This window comes from Chionomys nivalis, chromosome 23 (genome assembly GCF_950005125.1).
Source record: "Chionomys nivalis chromosome 23, mChiNiv1.1, whole genome shotgun sequence".
Taxonomy (NCBI): domain Eukaryota; kingdom Metazoa; phylum Chordata; class Mammalia; order Rodentia; family Cricetidae; genus Chionomys; species Chionomys nivalis.
The window spans coordinates 20,764,472-20,784,748 of record NC_080108.1 but is presented as its reverse complement, the minus strand read 5'-3'; the positions used below and the strand labels follow the sequence as shown (position 1 = coordinate 20,784,748).

The window sequence follows — 20,277 nt, the reverse complement described above, 5'->3', positions numbered from 1 at the left end:
GGACAGCAAAGCTAAGACATTTGCCAGAGTGTTGCTGTAGCATTTCTTCACCATCAACAAGGGGGCACTATATATACTTCTGTAAACAGAGGATCACCTAGTATTTGCTGGACGTGAAAAGGGAATGGGTATTTTAAACACTGCAGGCTGGGAGATGTTTGATGTAGTTACCAAAAAAAAAAAAAAAAAAAAAAAAAAAAAAAAAAAAAAAACTGTGTTGAGACATCAAAGATGGTAAGAGAGAACCTACACTGAAGAGCCTCGCTATGCTCAAACAGAACCTTTTGTACATGCCAATCCATGCTACAAATGTACCATTTTCCTGTGTAATGTCAGGTGTGTGTGTGTGTGTGTGTGTGTGTGTGTGTGTGTGTGTATCGAAGCCAGCGGTCAGGTGTTTTTCTTAGCCACTCTGTGTCTGGGTCTCTCACTGAACCTGGAACTCACCAACTCACAGATGCACCCACCTGCTAATGAGCTCCAGGTACGCTCCTGTCTGTAGCGATATTTCACTTGTATTTTAATAAATAAAGCTTGCCTAATGTTCAGAGAGTGAAACAGCCGCACTGATCAGCCTTAGAGACCAGGCAGGGGTCACACACACCTTTAATCCTAGTAGCCAGACAAGGCCAGTCTGGTCTACAGAGTGAGTGGCAGAATAGCTACAGAGAAACCCTGTCTTGAAAAACTAAGAGAGAGAGAGAGAGAGAGAGGGAGAGGGAGAGGGAGAGGGAGAGGGAGAGGGAGAGAGAGAGAGAGAGAGGGAGAGAGAGAGAGGGAGAGAGAGAGAGAAACAGCACAACACAAATGCAATATCTTAGAAGAATATCGTATCCAAATTCCATACTAATTACAACCTGCTACAGTTCTTAACATTAAAAAAAATCTTATTCTGATCAACCACAAAGAGGAACAGAGTAAAAAAAAAAAACAGTCTTAAATAACAGAAAGTTTTGATGCAATGCAAGTAAAATATACAAAGTGAATCACACATATCTGAAGCTTAAAAACTAACATCCACATATAAGAAACTATGCACTATTTGTCTTTCTGAGTCTGTGTCTTTCTCAGGCACAATTAAATTCACAAAGTCACACACGAAGAAGGGGACGTGGGCACAAAGTCCAACCCCTACCTAAGAAGCTATTTGCAATGTGTGGATACTGGGAGAGGGTAAAACAGTTTTTTCCAATGAAGTAACATTAAGTATATGAACCACACTCCAAGGCAGGCCTCATGTTCAGGAGTGGTTGTCAACACAAAACAGACTCCATGCTGTTTTGTTGTGTATGTGTGCTTGTGTGTCTATGTGTGTTTGTGATTTCTTTTGGTTTGGTTTCGTTTGGTTTGTTGCAGGGAGGGGTTGTTTGTTTGTTCAAGAATTTGTTCTCAATCTGAGGGTCAAAACCCAAAACAATTTTCACAGGGGTCACTTAAGACCAGTGGAAGAACAAATGTTTCACACATTACAATTTATAACAGCACCAAAATTACAGATATAAAGTAGCAAAAAAGAATAATTTTATGGTTGGGAGTCACCACAACATGAGAAACTGCATTAAAAAGTTGTAGCATTTGGAAGGCTGAGAACCACTGGGTTAGAGAAAGAGAAATACCATGAAGTTGGATGGGTATGGAGTGGAAAGAATATGGGAAGGGTTGGGGGAGAAGGACAAATCTCATTAAAATATATGCGAATTCTAAAGAAAATTCATGACAATAAAGAAGGAGGCCAGTAACTTCTGAGCAAAAACAGTGACCTTGGGTCTGGGAGCAACATAAATGCCAGGAGAAATCTGGAGAATCACCACAGCACAAGGAAGAAATGAGCGGTGCGCTTGACCATGACCTCAGTGGGCACAGTAGAAGACAAATCACTCGAGGAATAGGGTATAACAAAATACTCTTATGACATTTGCAAGGGCTGTAGGAGGCATGAGGGATTTCATACACTAATAAAAGTGGGGAAGTCAGAGGTACACCAACAGAAAAGACCTACACATTCACACTCCCGGGTCTACAGGGATCTCAAAGACGCCCTTGTGTAATCTGAAGTGGACTCATCAATGAGGTCATTAAGCCAAATTTTGTTTGAAATATCTATAATAAAACTTAACAATTTGCATGATATTAAATGATGAAGCCCACTATATCAGATGAACCTGGTTCCCAAGAATCTGCTTTGCAACTTCCTGGTAATCGCTGTTTAGCATCTAAGTCCATAAAAGAGACTGGCACACCCTGGTGGGGAAATCTATTTGTTTTGAGAAAAAACTATGAGCGGAATTAAGTGCTTCCGTAAAGGAGAGGTTTGATATCTTTGCATCTATAGAACAAAAACAAAAAACATGCAATAAAGTGGTGCTGGGTGTTTAAAAACATACCCCTGAAGAACCAGCGGTATGTGGGAAAACATTGTTATCATCCATGCAGCTGACCTGCCCGGTGCCAACAAACAGATCCTTGGGTAGGATCAAGGGAGGTTGATGGAGGAGGATATTAGAAACCATTAGAACACTTTCAGGAGAAACTCATTTTCTGATTACTGTGGATCTATTCTCCATCACAACAGCTCTGTCTTTAAGAATCAGAGGGAATCACACAGCATGTAACTTTAACTTTCCAAGGTTGGTTCCTTTCAAGCAGCACACAGATCCACCCAAGTGGTGGGTCATGTCATGATTTCCAAGAGCAGTACGCTATGGTGTGTGCACATCACCGACTGATTTTCCTTGAAGGACAGGTGGGGCCTTTCTAGTCTTAAGTTCTTTCGATAAAAGTGTCATAAATTTGTGGAGAACTACTGCTCATTCTCTGAGGTAAATGGCCAGCAATGCTTTTGCTGGGTAAAGAGGCAAGTGAATGCTGACGTCATCGGAAATGTTTCCTGGGTGGTTACATGAATCCTTTTTTTTTTCCCCACTAACAATTGGGAGGATTTCAATTGTTTCACATCCTCTGTAGCATTTGACACTGCTGGTATTTTTATTTCAGTTCTTTGTAATTATTAGAATGGTTTTAAATTTTCATTTTCCTACTGGTGTTGTGATAGTGAAAATGGTTTAGGGCATTAATTTGCTAACTTATATGTAATATGGGGAACTGTCTATTCAAGAGTTTTGTCCGTTTGCTTTAATATAAGATTATTTGCTCTTTTACTCTGAGCTTATGAGAATTCATTATATATTTTGAATATAAGAACTTTGTTGAACATACAATTTGCAAATATTTACCCCAATTTTGTAGCTTGTCTTTTAATGTTGTTACTAATACCCATGAGGATCAAAAGTTCTCAATCATCAAAGGTTAACTTTTAAAAACATGATAACATTTAACAGATCTTATGCAACTGACTTGGTTTCATATCTAAGAATCTAAACGTAATTTACAAGGAGATCTCCAATATTTCCATTTAGGAGTTTTGTTATTTTACATTTGGAGTTATGACCTGTTTCAATAAAACTTTTGCATACACTGTTAGGTTTATGTCAAAGTTCATTTTATACCTGGATGATGATTTATTCCAACCCTATCATTAGGATACTGCCCTCTAATGAATTACTTAGCTCCTATCTCAATGAAACATGTCCGGGTTGTGAGGGGAGGAATTCTGGACCGTCTGTGCTCTTCCATTAACCCACACACCCATCACTTTCCACTGCTGGACTGTACTGATGGCCAGGGTAGCCTCCAGCCTTAAAATCAGCTCATGCAACTCCTTTAAATTTGTTCTTTCCCAGAATTGTTTTGCTATTCTGCTAAACACATCACTATTGGACACATTAAATCCAAGCGCTGTGCCTTTAATACAATGACAATAAAAATACAGCAGAATTTTTTCATGGCTAATAAACTTTCTCTAAAATTCATATACAACCCCAGAAGATCCAGGGATGACAAAAGTGATCAGCACACAAACAATGGGTTACAGGAAACGGCTCTTTTCTCTGGTAAAGCTGTCATTTGAAATGGCCCTTCCAAGTTTCATGTTTTGTCTAGTTTTGAAACGATCTGTATCTTTCCGCTAGCCCAGTATGGTCACAGACATGGCATGCTTCTAAGAAGTAGAGCCTAAGGCAAGTGTAGTTCAGAGGAATACCGATGATGATGTTCTTCCCCTTCCCTATCTACCGCATTCCATCTTATCTGGAGACGGGTCTATTTTTAATAACTTTTATCAAAAAAGTAAAAGCATTTGCCCATCATTTCAACAAGAATCAAATACACTGAATCACAAACATAAACACAAAAAAAAACTTTGTCAAGAAGGAAAAACAATGTGTTTCAGAGTGGTGGCGCACGTCTTTAATCTCAGCCCTCAAGACACAGAGGCAGGTGGACCTCTGTGAGTCTGAGGCCCAGCCTGGTCTACAAAGCAAGTTGTAGGATAGCCAGAGCTGTTACACAGAGAAACCCTAACTTGGAAAACTAACTAAGCAAACAGACAAACAAAACAAACAAAACCAACAAAAGCCTAATGTGCTCTCTTTTTTGTCTTTTATTAAATTGTTTTTATTAAGCTATAAATTTTTTTCTACTCCCCTTCCTTCCTCTCCTTTCCCCTTCTGCCCTGTCTTGTGAGCCCCATGCTCCCAATTCACTCAGGAGACCTTGTGATCCATGTGTGTCTCTCTTGGGGTCCTCATTGTTATCTGGTTTCTCTGGGCTTGTGGCCTGTTGGCTGGTTTTTAAGGTACACTGCTAACTGGAGTTAGCAGTCTCCTTTACGACTAGAAAAACAATTCCTACAATATGCAGTGTGTACTTCAGAAGTAAGGAACGCTAAAAGAAGAAATTCAAAGAGGACTTACATTTGAAGAAAAGCCCCATGAGATAAACCCACCTATTTGAATACTTAATATAATCCAACTTTCCTTATCTCAAAGGATATTTGACGCAAACCCAAATGTTTCATTTTCTCTCAAGTCTTAAGTTCAAAGACTCTTATCAGAAGCACCCAACAAACTGCAAGGTAAAAAATGTAAGCTTCCTAGCAGGGTAATATGACTGCCAACAGTTAATTACGTGTTCACAAATAGAGAACAGAGTAGATTTCAAATATCCCCAATATAAAAAAAAAGGTAAGTCTGGTCGTTTTATATTGCATATGAAAATATCACACAATACACATTAGATATCATAATTGCTGTGTACCAACCAAAGAGAAAGACACACTAAAACTCTTTGCAAGAATATACTCCTGGTTTTGCAAAGCCACAGTAAACATTTAATCTCTTCACAAAACAAAACCCTTCTGTTGTCTTGCCTGAAACCCCAGCTCTCACTAAATGAGCAAGAAAAAGCACCGTCTCTCTAAATCATTATGGCTGTGGCAGGACATATCCCGAGCCAAGGATACTAGTGGCACTCCCATCTATATTACGGTTTCAGGCATTCTTCACATTTGGCGGCAAAACAATTACCCAAATGGAAACAGAAAAACTCCAACACCAGTCCTCAAAATGTCTGACTGAACCCAAGTCACATCAGCAGCTGAATCAGAACCCCAGAGAAAGAAAAGGAAGCTCAGAGAGACAATGGAACTTAATTCTCCCGCTATGAACTTAATAGAGCTGGTCAGTAACAAGGACTCAAAGTACTTCTCATAGTTCCTCTGTAGCAGTGGGTCTCAACCTGGGGTCGCAACCCCTTTGGGGGATTGGATGATTCTTTCACAGATATCCTTCCTATCAGATATTTACAATATGATTCATAGCATTAGTAAAATTACAGCTATAAAGTAGCAAGGAAAATAATTTTATGGTTGGGGCCATCACAACATGAGGAACTGTATTAAAAGATCGCAGCATCAGAAAGGTTGAGGGCCACTGATCTGTAGAATAATTTGTAGGTTTATTTCCAAAACATAAATGTGAATTTATGTGGCAGAGTAACAGGCAATATATTCTAGTATATCTTATTTTGATCAAGCAATTTCCAACTAAAATTTTGGCGGTGTGGAAAGTCCTACTTTATTGAAGATCAGCTTTGACATAACTTATACATTCCAGGGTAGGAGCATGAAGATTCGAATTATTAAGCAAAAGGAACAGAGGTATGATAAAAATAAGAGACAGAAACATAGAACAACATTGGGAGGGACATTCAGTGAATACTGAATCCACGTTCATTTTCCACGCACTTACATACTTCACTCCAAAAGGGGAGAGGGGAGGCAGCAGACTTCATTAACATGACACAAGGAAGAGACTCGAATTCTCCAACCTTTGGTCCAGATGGAGTGAATCCATCTCTATACCCAAAATACTAGTTAACCACACCCTAGGTGAGAATCTCTCATTTGTAGCCACACCTGTTGTCAACAATGAGCTCAAACTCTCTGACCTCCAGTCAAGGTGGAACAGACTCACACCTGTGGGTCCCCATACTACTTAAACACCAAATTTGGGATATTTTTATCTTTATCCAATGAAAAGAGAGGCCATGGTTTTACGAGACTTCCTAATTCTCAGTAGCTGATTGAAGACTGTACTCATGCAATCTGAGATCCTAAGCACAAATTTCTTCAGCACCTGTTGTGTATTTTGGTTGTGTGTGGAGAGAGTAAATCTATTTACAAAGCTAAGACGTCACCACCATGTCAAGTATCACATATTTTCATCCCCAGGTCACTGCCCTTATCTATATATCTCTCTGTTGTACATTTATTTATTTATTTTGGCCAATGTGCTTGCTTGACTCCAACATAATAACATGCTTGGAAGTGCTCTGCCAGTATTAAGCAAACACAGAGTGAGTGGGCTTTAGCACTGTTCAGCCAAGGCCTGTCTTAACAGAGGTCTGATTCAGTCTTTCCTAAGTCGGCCAGCTTTGGGTAGTGTGGGAAGCCTTTTGCTTATGTATAATGCTGGCGTTTGCCGTATACGTCAGCTTGCTGATTTTCAGAACCCGGACCTCTGAGCTACATTCAAAGATTCCCAGATCTGGCCAGGTTATGTGTTTCTTGGTGAACTTCTGTTACTTTTATTTCTATGCTTTCTTTCTTTGGTTTGGGATGGGAAGGAAATTTCATTTTTCAGTCCTATGAGTGAGAAGATTTTTTATTTATTTCTTTCTTTCTTTCTTTCTTTCTTTATTTATTTATTTATTTATTTATTTATTTTTGGTTTTTTGAGACAGGGTTTCTCTGTAGCTTTGGTGCCTGTCCCGGGAACTAGCTCTTGTAGACCAGGCTGGCCTTGAACTCCCAGAGATCCGCCTGCCTCTGCCTCCCGAGTGCTGGGATTAAAGGCGTGCGCCACCACCGCCAGGCTGAGTGAGAAGATTTTTAAGCATCTTTTTTTTTTTTTTTTTGGTTTTTCGAGACAGGGTTTCTCTGTAGCTTTGGTGCCTGTCCTGGAACTAGCTCTTGTAGACCAGGCTGGCCTCGAACTCACAGAGATCCGCCTGCCTCTGCCTCCCGAGTGCTGGGATTAAAGGCGTGCGCCACCACCGCCCGGCTTAAGCATCTTTTATTGCAAATGCCCAGCTTGCTTTTCAGTGGCCTGTGATAGTCTCTGTCAGGCTCAGTTTCTATACACAGAGACTGTACTGACTGCCTATAACCACTTTACACACACAGTGATTCTTGTTATTGGTATAAACTTTACAAACAAGATAAGCAAGTCAACCACTGTTGTAACTCTTCAAATTGGTTTCCTTTTCCTGTGTTACTCCATGTAAATATTAGCATCCCTATGTTTGGAGTCCAATCCCCAAATAAAAACAAATTAATGATTCTCTTTTTTACCTAGTCATAAGTGGGGTTTCTTTCTGTATATCATTTGAACAATATGTTAGAATAGTTTTATATTTATAGACAACTTAGGCAGAAAGTACACAGTATGAAGAACCAACATTCCTTTGCAGTCAGCTTTTCTGCAAGCCATTCTCCTCTCATTTATCCTTTGTGTGTGCTACATGTATTCACTGAGCACAGTGATATCATATAGATAATCATATACATAATCATATAGATAATTTCTTTCGCGTATATTCTGTAATTTAACCATAGTTACCATATTCTTCTTCCTCCCATGGGTTGGGTGCCCCGCCCTTTGCTCACTCAGGGTTTGAACAAATGTTTGTTGTTTATTAACTATTATAACATTATTCACAATTGTTTCCATGACCTAAATAACCTCTATTCTCCCTAGTCCTCCCTCTCCTTTGCCTCTGCCTTGCAGTCACCTATTGCTTTAGAGGGTCTCTAGCTTTATGTTCCCAGAATGCCAAAGGTAGCAGATCTCACATCACATATTCTTTAGTTTCTCCCATTTCTCTGAGCAGAGCACATTTAAGGTCCCTTTCTCCGATTTTTTTTTGTAGATGAATTTAATATTTATTATTCCATAAGATAACATTTTTTGGATGTACCACAGTTACCAGTTCACAAACTGAGGGCAACCTTAGTTATTTCTCCTACCTGTCACTATGAATAAAGCTGCAATAACCATACAGATGGGAATTTTTGTGTGGATGTAAGTTTGATTCATTTGGGGCAAGGATCACAGCATCATACAATATCTATGCAATGCAACATTGAGCAATCTTCAACACTCATCCATTGTAGTTTAAGTGTTTCCCTAGCATCCAGTCTTGCTCATATCTGCTGCCAATGCCTGGGCATCACACTGGTTTACAGCCACGAGTGTTGTTATTTTATTTCTAGCAGTTACTAGAATACAGAAAATTGCCTTTTATGTAGATTTGAAATCCAATCATATCATTAAAATCATTTTAAAACTAGTAATGTGCCTAGGAACTAAAATCATCTCTAGTTTCCAGGATAGACAACTGTTTTACTTTCTTTTCCTCTTGCTGTATAAGTACCCCAAAAAGCATCAGGGGAAAAGGCATCTACTTCGGTTCATAGTTCAAGGGTACAGTCTCCTGGAACAGTGTCCTATGGTGAGAAAGTCAAGGCAACAGGAAGCATGAAGCAGCTAGTCAGATCATCCACAGGCTGCAAGCAGGGATAGGAATGCTGATGCTCTGACTTTGTCCTCTTGACACAGCCTGGAGCCTGATCCCAGTGAATGGTGCTGTGCACTTCCAGTGTGGCTTTCCCACCTGCCTAACCAGAGCAGCATAATCCGTATATGCCGTATATGCCACACACATGCCTCTTGGGAGAGCTCAGCTTCTGTCCACTTGACAGTTAATACAAGCCACCATGACCAAATCATTTCCAAGTGGCAATAGTTTTATTTAGCTTTTTAGCAAGTCAGGTGATTTTTCTCCCTTTTCACATGATCAGAGCATCTAAGGCAATCGTACTAGAAGTTCTGCTGAGAAGCAGTTTAATGTCTCTTGAGGCATCTCAAAGTAAAGAGAAAGCCTTAGTTTAGCAATCTAAAAAAAATTAACACTTATTGAACTGTCAAAACGGTTTTTCTCCATCTGTTTAGATGATTGTGATTTTTTTTCTCTTTTCATATGTTAATATAGTAAATCACACTGATATCTCAGTATGGAACATTTTATTTTCCTTCCAAGAAAAATTCAAATACTCCTTTTATTAGTATACCAATTTAATCCAAGTGCTAAGTTCAGACTGCAAACATTTCACTTAGAATTTGTTCATATAACTTTGCATGTGTTATGAACTTCTAATTTTTTGTTGGTATTTCAGTGTGAGACTCAGGATTATCTCACCTCCAGCAAAGAAAACATTGATGTAAACTAAGATTTGCTTGGAGTTAGTGGAAGATGGCTCCATTGAGATAAAGTAACACTCTAGGTTGTCTTCTGCACACACTCTTATGCACACACACAGACACACACACATGCGCACACATTGCATGTCCATCCAACCATGTGCATGAATATGCACATAACATACACACATGTGCATGCCCATTGCCAGATACATATATATACACGTATACACACATGTGTATACACACCCCCTTATGCACATATATATATACATAAAATACACAATGTATGCCTACCCCTGACACATGAACATACATACACATACAACACAAATATATGTACATGCATGTGCACCCCATACATTGACAGGTGCATGCCATTCCTTAAATATACATATAAAAAAGATATATGTGCATGCTCACCCCCAACATGTGCATACATGTAAACACATAACACATACACACTAGTGGAATTCCTTAAAAGACTTGCAGAACTTAACTGCTAAAGTGTATAAAAGTTTTGGGGGAAAATTATTTAACTACTGGATGAAAATTTATTTGTTTTAGGTGCTTGTTTTTGTATATATTGTATTTCTTGGTGGCTAATATATTTTATTGGAAAGTATAAGTTTTTATCTAGGGCTCCAAACATACCAGCATAAAACATTCACATTATTACAGACTCAATCCCTGCCTGTGCACTCATATTATTTTTAATATTATTTTTCCTTTGCATAATAAGAATTGATAGAGCCCAAAGGTGTTTCTTTAAAAAAGTTCTTATGAACAGAAAAATCCATCCTACTTGCTGTATCTTGACAGTTTTTTCCTTTTATTTTTTTCCAATCTCATCAATGTCTGCTCTTACCTTTTTTTATAAGTTGATGTAAAACTAAATACCTGAATCTAAGGGGCTGGGAACCAGAGGAATGGCTCAGCAGTTAGGCATGAATACAGCCTTACAGAGAACCTTATTTTGGTTCCCAGTACCCATGTCAGGCACACAAAGACATATACATATGCAGGCAATTGAAAATAATAAATATTCTGAAATATAAAGTGCCCAGAATAAGTGGGGGTACTAGAGGAAAAGAAGGAAAGGAGGTTGTATCTTTAAAGTCTCAAAATGGCCATAAAGCTACAATAAAACTGATGTTGATTTGGTCCATAGATGCACAATTGCATAAGGAATTGGGAAAAGAAACCTAGACATGGGCCTGTATAAAGCTATAGAGAAAATAAATATGTTTGAAAAGGTTTCTTCAAATATATTTTGAAACTTTCAATGTGAACTTTTTTCATATCTTTCATGATTATGATGCCACTGTCAAAAATGTCCTATTTCCTTTTACAACTGACATATAAAATTGTACTGTATTTTTGCATTTTAGCCTTGCACTCAGTGTCTATCAGCCTGCAATCATTTCTTCTGACAAGGTACTCAGTAACTGCTCTCAGGATCTGTTTTCACACAAAATACCTATATCCATGCAATAACAATAAAAGGAAAGAACATGAATTCAGAGAGCATGAATTCAGATAGGATGGCTTAAAGGATAGAAAGGAATGGAGAAATGCTGTAATTATAGAATGAACACAAAAATTTTAAAAGTACAAAGAAAAATGCACAGACACACATATACATACCATAAACACACAGAAAGCAATATAAATATGGGAAAAATGTTTAGTTGGAATGTACTATTGGCATAAATGTTCTCCAGAATTGAATAATAGCATAATTTAATAAGCAACTTATAAATTGTTATAATGTTAAATGCTAACATAAAATATAAATACATACAAACATATACCAAGATTTGTTGCAAAGCATAATATTCTAATAGAAATAATAAAAATATTAAACATTCTCCAGTCATTATGTTCTATGTCTGCCAATTATCTGGAGGTGGTTGACTGTTACCTATATCTGTGTTCTGATTAGTCATTTTCATCTCTCAGCAATATTAATGATGTTGAATTGATGGCACTTAGTTAACAGAATGAAGTGGAAGATGCTGAGGTTGAATCCAAGTAATTTTTCTTGAAGAACTAAAGCCTCTCATGGAAAAGTCTGGATTTCACAGGAATATCATAGATTTAGCCCTGGCTTTTTGTGTTTTGTCTATTCAATGAAAGAAGCCAAGTTGGTAGCTAGAAACATGATTGTAGAACAGAGAGATGGATCATGTCTAGAAATTAATGTTGTAGAGATTGGCATTCGGGTTTTTATTGGAGAAGACTACAGATGAAAATATATAGAAAAAGATGGCATGAGCCTGAAGGAACTCTAGCACTTAATGGCCAGTTGTGGCAGATAAATTTACAAAGGAAACTACAAAGACGTAGACAAGAAAAAAAAAAGTGTGGTATCACCTATGACAACCAGAACCTAAAGCAGAGGCACCAAAGGAAGGGTGTTTCTAGAGGAAGTGGTCAACATCCTGAAGTACTGCATATAGACAAAGGTACAATAATCTTGAAAGTATCCATTTGACAAAGTGAAAAGAATAAGTAGTGATGGGTTGTCTTGATTATGTGATTCTGAAAATAATCTGCATGGAGGAAGGAAAGAAGAGCTTGGGAAGAAAGGAAATAAATATACAACACTCACAAGTGGACTGGAGAGGAAGAGAAATGCAGGTCACTTGGGGAGGCATGATCGTGGTGAGGGGTGGACAGATGAAGCTCTTCCACTAAAGGCACATCCACGGTCCAATGCAGACTTCAGTCAGCAATCCCCCATTGGCTCATAGACTCCCCATTCCAACAGAAACACATGCAAACTTTCTCGACTTCCTTATCTGAAGTTGTCTCAGCTGTCCAGCTATTGAGACGCGCTTTAGTTTAACCAGTCTCTGTCCAACAATCAACTTAATGGTATTTACCAAGTGCAAGGGAAGCAACTCACTTCATGTTATTGCATTTATTTGATTCATTGGTCCCATGTGAACCACAGACACATCACTTAGTTACTACAGTACAAAGCAGTAGCCAAACTTCAGAAAGCCCAGTCCAATATACTGCTGTATCTAAAAGTTTCCCTTATATGATGGTCAATCTTAATTGTTAACGCGACTAGAGTTCTAATCACCTAGAAGACACACTTACAGTACATACAGGAGAATGTTTCTGGAGAATTTACAGAAAAGCGAAGACACACCCTGATTGTGGGTAGCAACCTCCTTTAGTGGGGGTCTCAGATGTTAAAAAAAAAAGCCATCTGAGTACCTATGTTCATGTTGGTCTGCTTCCTGACAATGGATACAATGTGACCACACACTCAGAGTCCTGCCACCATCATATCTTCCCCCACAGTGCTGGATGATGCTCCCAAACTGGGTGCCAAAAACCTTAAGTGGTCATGGCAAAAAAAAAAAAAAAAAAAAAAAAAAAAAAAAAAACAACAACAACAACAAAAAAAAAACAGCATCTGATACCATATCTGGAAACTGGCCTCAAAAAAAGCACATGTTGAAGGTGTTAGTAGGATTTCCTGCTATCAGAATAGGATTTTAAGACAATAGCATTTTATAAAATGCTATTCTACCTGGGTTTTGAACTATTTTAAAATATTAAGTGTGAGTTAATAGAAATGTTAGGCATGTTCCTAAGCCATTTCTAATGTGAAATATGGCTATATGTATTCTTAAATCACCAAATTATTGTAGTTTTAATGGAAACAAAGTATTTCAGGTATATGACTGCATCTATTAAAAGTTGAAAAATTCAGCCCCCAAAAGATCTCAGTTTGTCCTTCCCTTTCTTCCCAATCAAATATGTAGTTACTTCATAACCCGTCTTTGGAAAGTAAATCCTCATCCATATGTGTCTGAACAGAAGCATCAGACACATTTTCTAAGAGTAATTATATCTCCTCCAGACAGGCAGAGGAACCCCGATAACCCCAATATGACAAAGGTATTTCGATTGCTATCATCCAGAGATTCCCGGCCAGTTTCAAGCCATGCACACAGGCAATCACATCATAACGCCTGCAAGGTGACGACAGCAGATGCGTTTCTCACTTGAAGTGGATGGGGGAATCATCTGAGTCTGACGAGCAGAAAACCCAGTATTTGGGCAGTTCGCCGTACGTTGTTATAGCTTAAAATATTTGACTCATTTGTCTAGATGAACAAGCATGTGTAGATTACAGTTTCAATATTGTCATAAAAAATTATTTAACTAGAAGAAAGGTAATCTTTTCTAAACACATTCTCTCATATTCATACACAGTCCCAAATGTATACACCACCAAGCACTACCATTCAATCACAACCTACTCCATTCTGCTACTGAATAATTTATTTATTCACTAAACATTGTTGCTATCTAGGTAATCAGGGGATAGTCCAGTCTTTAGGGATAAGTCAGGGAACAAAACAGACTTCTTTATTTCATAGGATTTGTATCCTTCTTAGAAGAGACAGACAATAAGTAAATGTGTCAGCACTAGGGGTGGTGTATTGTTTATTGTGTGGGGCTGTCCTACACATTGAAATTATCACCAGTCCTCATTTCCTCAGCATCAACAACATCCCAGCCACGGTGACAAGCAAATACAGCAGCCATCACTTTAAAAGTGATCTCCAGTGGGATCACTGCATCCTCTAGTGGGAGCCACCAGGACTCTCCCCACACATACTGTCACTTTGTTCTGCCTCTGTCACTTTATTTTGCCAGCAGGAGAGGAGGAGGGAGGCAGGATTTATTAGGAAGATGAGTGGATGACCAAGCTACTTTAAAACTGGCCTGCTTCCTCCATGTGTTTAGGTTTTTACATCAGGCATTTTCTTACCTCAAACTTCAATTCGACACTGTTATTTTCAAATCAGTATCAGACACAATTGTCTACCCAGAGAGGAGCATAGCAAGTGCTAGAAGTGTTTCTCAACCTGCGGGTCATTGACCCCTTTAAGGTGTACATATCAGATATTCTGAAAATCAGATATTAATGTTATGATTCATAACAGCACTGAAATTACAGGTAGGAAGTAGCAATAGAACAATTTTATGGTTGGAGATCTTCGCAAAAGGAGGATATATTAAGAGGTCTCGGCATTAGAAAGGTTGAGATAGAAGGACAACTGACCCCAGAGAGTCCTCGTGGGATTAAGCACCTACTGTTGAATTGGAAATGTAATAAATGGATCAGGGAAAAAATTCAAAGCTAAGGAGATTTTATTCAGAACCTTAGGTATGTGCTTAGCATTGGAGAAGTAGACAAAACACCAGAGAACTCTGCAGCCCAAACTAATCATGCATGTCTGAATCTAATAAACAACACTGAAGCTGCCATGCTCATGGGACAAAACTTACACAAAACACTGAAAATGAATTATGAGCTCTCTGCTTCACATATTTTATGACAGCCACCAAAAACATGATTCAAGATAGACTAAGTTGTATAAACATATCTATATTGGTATATGTGCAACATCAGTTGGATGTACAATTGAATTTGAAGAAAAGCGAAGAGTAGAATTTAATGTCATGCTCATGTTTAATAAGGCAACTATTAGAGAGAAATGACTGCAGACAGCCAAGTTAGCAAGGCAAGTCTATGGTGTTATTTATCCGTATCATTTTCTTGTTTTAGAATCAAATTTGAAGAGAACTTGAAAACTGGCAAAAATTAAAACTAGAATGACAGGGTCCTGTTGCAAGATATTTGATTACACTATGTAAAGATAAGTCACTATGGTTGGTTTAATAAAAAGTTAAACAGCCAATAGCTAGGCAGGAGGTATAGGTGGGACTTCTGGACAGAGGGAGCTCTGGGAAGAAGAAAGGCGGAGACTCAAGCTGGACACAGAGGGAGCAAGACAGACAAGCAGGAAGAGACATAAAGGCCATGAGCCATGTGTTGGCACGTAGCTGAATAGAAATGGGTTAATTTAAGTTAAAAGAGCTAGTGGGAAAAGCCTAAGTTCTCGGCCAAGTTTGCATAATTAGCAATAAGTCTCAGTGTCTGTCGTATTTTGTGAGCTGGCAGCCCAAGGAAAAATCCATCAACAGGAGCTGTTTCTTGGATGCTTTAGAAAAGTGTTAGGCCGGGCCGTGGTGGTGCACGCCTTTAATCCCAGCATTTGGGAGGCAGAGGCAGGCGGATCTCTGTGAGTTCGAGACCAGCCTGGTCTACAAGAGCTAGTTCCAGGACAGGCTCCAAAACCACAGGGAAACCCTGTCTCGAAAAAAAAAAAAAAAAAAAAAAGAAAGAAAGAAAAGTGTTAGATATTATATGAAGACACACTGCAGTGTAAGATCAATAAGAGATCCTTATATTAACAGCTTAAATGTTGCTCAAGTGTTTCATCAATTCATCCTTGATTCAAAACTGACAGTCCAGAAAACATACTTCTCTAAAAAACTGAAAAAAAAAAAAAGATAAACACAAGAGGCTATGCTAGCTCTACCTTTAATATCCATGCATGATGAACTAAGGCAGGGGAATTGGGGACTTGAGGCTGACCTGTGCTTCAGCTCACTATCCTCTCAAACATCAGTGAGTGTCTGCAGGTGCTGTGTTATCAGAGTAGTGCAAGTCTAATACATGTAAGGTTTATAATCTAACAGAAGTATTCAATGGGAAGCAAAATGGAGCTTCATGTACGTCACAGAGAAGCAGAAATTCAGACAAATTCAAGGAGGCATTAAACATAAAGTATGCACAACAGGAGCCAGTAATAGGAGGAAGAAATATTCTCAGAAAACAAAATGACATCAAAATGTGTGTGTGTGCATGTGCAAGCATGCACATTTTCTAAGACATAACCCTATATTCAAAACTAAACTAATTTCTGTAATGGTTAAAATAAAATGAGCAAAACAAAACTAGCAATGCACAGTGCTGGTGAGACTGCATAGATACCTAGCAAACTAGACTAGTCATGTACTGAAAACAGAAACAAAAGCTAACACAGACACGTTAGAAAATGTCAACAGTTTCTTGAGTAAGGAAATATCTTCCTGTCGGGTGACCCAGTGCCACACTTACTACTCAGGGGAGATGGAAAGAGATGTCCACATAGATCTTTATATAACTAGTTAAATTTCAAACTTCATATATATACTTATATATGTACATGGTAAATTTACTGCATAAGAGTTTTATAATAAACCTGACCTTTAAATCAACAAGTGTTGTATGGAGGGCGGGCCCCTTGTTCTGTCCTGCCCAGCTCCCGGGCCACCAGGCTAGCTTATACCCGAAATAACCACATGGAAATTGTATTCATTAAACACTGTCTGGCCCATTAGTTTTAGCCTCTTATTGGCTAACTCTCACATCTTGATTCAACCCATTTTAAATAATCTGTATCATCAGCATTTGACTGTGGCTTACCGGAATGAGTCTAACCAGTGTCCGTCTCAGGCAGGAGAAGCATGGTGTCTGTCACACTTCCCTTCTTCCCAGCATTCTGTTCTGTCTACTCTGCTCACCTAAGGGCTGCCCTATCAAAAGGCCAAGGCAGTCTCTTTATTCAACCAATGAAATCAACACAAATATAGAACGACCTCCTACACCAAGCAAGACCTCAAACAGCTATAAAAGACTTCTTTGAAACAAACACAAATGCCAAAATTCACAAAACAACACAATACATACCAATCCTGCCCTAAAGCCACCCTTTCAGGGCTTACACATCCCAGAGAAGCCATAAAGAGCTCCTTCTGCACAGTGTTTCCACAGGATTCCAATCTTCTGGGTGGGACGGAACCCATATATTTCATTTTCTGACTAAACCCTTCTAGAGAAGAAGATACATAAACTTGCACTGACTCACAGATCAAATGCCGGGAAACTGGCCACTCACCAAGGCATACTCTGGAAGTTCTTTGCCAAAATACTGGCCTCTGACTATCACCACCTTTGGTGTGCCTGCCCTGTCCTGTTCCAGATAACTGGCAGCCACTCAGCTTCCCATGGACTAAACACATCAATCTTCTGACTTCTCTCCAGTTCTGCATCCCAGCTTTCAAAGTTTTCAGATCAGCTGACAAAGCTCAACTGTCTTTTCTTCACTTGGACTAAGTTCAGAAATGTACCAGGCCTCCTTCTCAGGGATGCCTTACCACCCCTCACACCAGGGCATGAGCAATGTTTATTTTCATTTTAACATTGAGCAGCGCTTACTGTTGTTAAACTTGAACATGAAAACTGATTGGCTCACTTGGCAACACTCAGCCAGCCTATCGTTAAGTTAAGAAGTTGGTCACTGTGCTGGAAACAAAGCAGGGATCAAAGCACTAGATACTGGATGCAGAAGGGACATGTTGAGAGGACAAGACAGACAAGAAATAGAAACAAAAAAAATTCCTTTGAAATCCAAAAAAATATTTCCTTTCATTCCCACAGTGAGTAGTACAAATGAAGACATAAACTGACAGGAGAGGAAAAAGAAAATGCGGTCCGCTTCCCAAACCCAGGTTTCAGTAAGTCACAAGTCACTGGAGAGGATCTGAAGGAAGATGGGGAGTCTTGCCATACCAGACATTATCACACGGTCCACGTACTAATGATCATCCTCAATGCTGTGCATGTGTGCGTATGTGGGTGCGGGTGTGTGTGTGTCTGCATCTGTGTGTGTGTGTGTGTGTGTGTGTGTAAGCACATTCTGGCACTCCAGCTACCAATCTTTTAAGTTGTTGGCCCATTTTACTGAGAAAGATTCTCCAAAGAAACCGTAACAGGGTAATACAATGAGGCACAGACAAGACACCAATCAAGGGGAAAATACGCTCCCAGTGTGAGGTTTCCTGGTCAAATGATTATATTATTAAAAACATTGCTCATGAACTGTTTTATTGTATTGGCTTCTTTTTTTTTTTTTAACAAGGTAAGTGTGGAGTAGAGAGAGGAGAGGGTACCTTGTATTTTATAACAACACATCTTCAGTTCTGATGTCTACAGCCTATTGAGTATACACTCTGTGCCTTTCCTTTAAATGATCTCCCAGCACAAGTCTGATGTACCACCCGGTATTCTTAAGAGGGAGAAGACTGCAATATGCCTTATAGAAAAAACATATGTATGCTAAATAACCTTCATTTATACATGAACTATAGTGCCTTGGCCACAAGCTCAATGCTAATGAATGCCATAGACACACACTGCATTGGATGTGTGCACAAAATAAGGTATCTTTAGCAATACCACACCAGAAAATAAGTTCATGTAATAAGAAGCAAATACATTGCAACTTGAGTTACACAAATTGAGACTTGTGTTTTGTAATGGCCTAACTCAGAACCTAACTATTTGCAAGAATATAACTATCAGAGAGATGGTTTGGTTGTTATTTCTGCAAGTGATCCAGAACCCACATGGTGGATCTCAATCTTCAGTAACTCCAGTTCCAAGAGACCTGACAATTTCCTCTGGCCTCTGCAGACACTATATATGCATATATGTAGGCAAAACATTTATGCATGTATATACAAAAACAATGCAAAATTTTAACAGCCTAACTGTATAGTTCCCCTGCAAGCAATGGTTCAATGCTCACTAACTCCTTGCTTTTGTTGGCTCTGCAGAATACAACTGTGAACATAGTGACCAAATACAGCTCAGTGTATCCCTTCTTTGATAGACACATTTAATGGTCAGGATTCCACTAATAGTCACACACATAGGTCCCTTAAGAAATCAAGAGAATTGTGAACACACATGATTAAGCCATGAATATCTCTTATAAGAATCCATATTTTTGTTCATAGGGAATTGCATAACAAGAGTACATATGATTCTGCATGTAAAGTAACAGAACATAGGCATGTTCAAATGCATTCAGACATGGTATTCAACATGCATATGAGATTACAGACATCATCACTACAGCTTCTACTCATTTGCTATTGGGTTTACACAGACATTTGAAGATAAAATTAGGAGTGAACTAACACGCTATTGACCCTGATGAACGAAGCCAGGCCAATCTGTATCTGATAATGTTTCAGTCATATCTCAAAAGAAATGGCACACATTATGAATTGGTAAGTAAAGAGGACAGGCTGGGAAACACATGCATAAATTGAAACTGTAATCTTCAAACAATTATTTTCAAATGAGGTTCAGTTGGCGAACACAGCACATGAAAGAACATTATAAAAGAGCATATTTCATCATAAATGCACAAGAAGACTATTACAAATTTCACTTGTTGGCACTTAATAATACTAAAGCATTTGTGTGACTTCAACTAAAAGCCTTTTAAGTATAATTTATTTTTAATCGCCCAAAGTCAATTAAATTATCTCGAATAAGAGGATACATTGATTACATGGCTGGAATTAAATGCGTGAAGACAACAGAGGGGAAGGAAATCAAACAGTTTAGTTTCCGAAGTTCTTCATATGTATCTAATTAGATTGACTCTTACACGAAATGACAGCATCTTTTCCAAAGCCCCGAAATAAGCACGGCTTCCTAACCAAGTGTATCACTCAGACCTCACCCTGCTTTGACAAATATCAGCGAGGAGGGGTTGAGAGGCAGATTTGTTTTGGCTCATCATTTTGGATGCTTCGGGCCACAGGTGGCTTTATCTTTTTTACTTAGGACCTTGGTAAGGTAGAACAATGTGTGGTTGGCGTAGGAATGTTGTAGAAGCCA

The 20,277-nt window shown here is 38.7% G+C and overlaps 1 protein-coding gene across 2 annotated transcripts in view; it reads right to left on the bottom strand.

Moving 5' to 3' along the window:
* Positions 1–20,277, bottom strand: part of Mctp2 (multiple C2 and transmembrane domain containing 2) — a 222,116-nt gene that overhangs the window by 166,563 nt on the left and 35,276 nt on the right. The gene's annotated exons all lie outside the window — the stretch shown is intronic.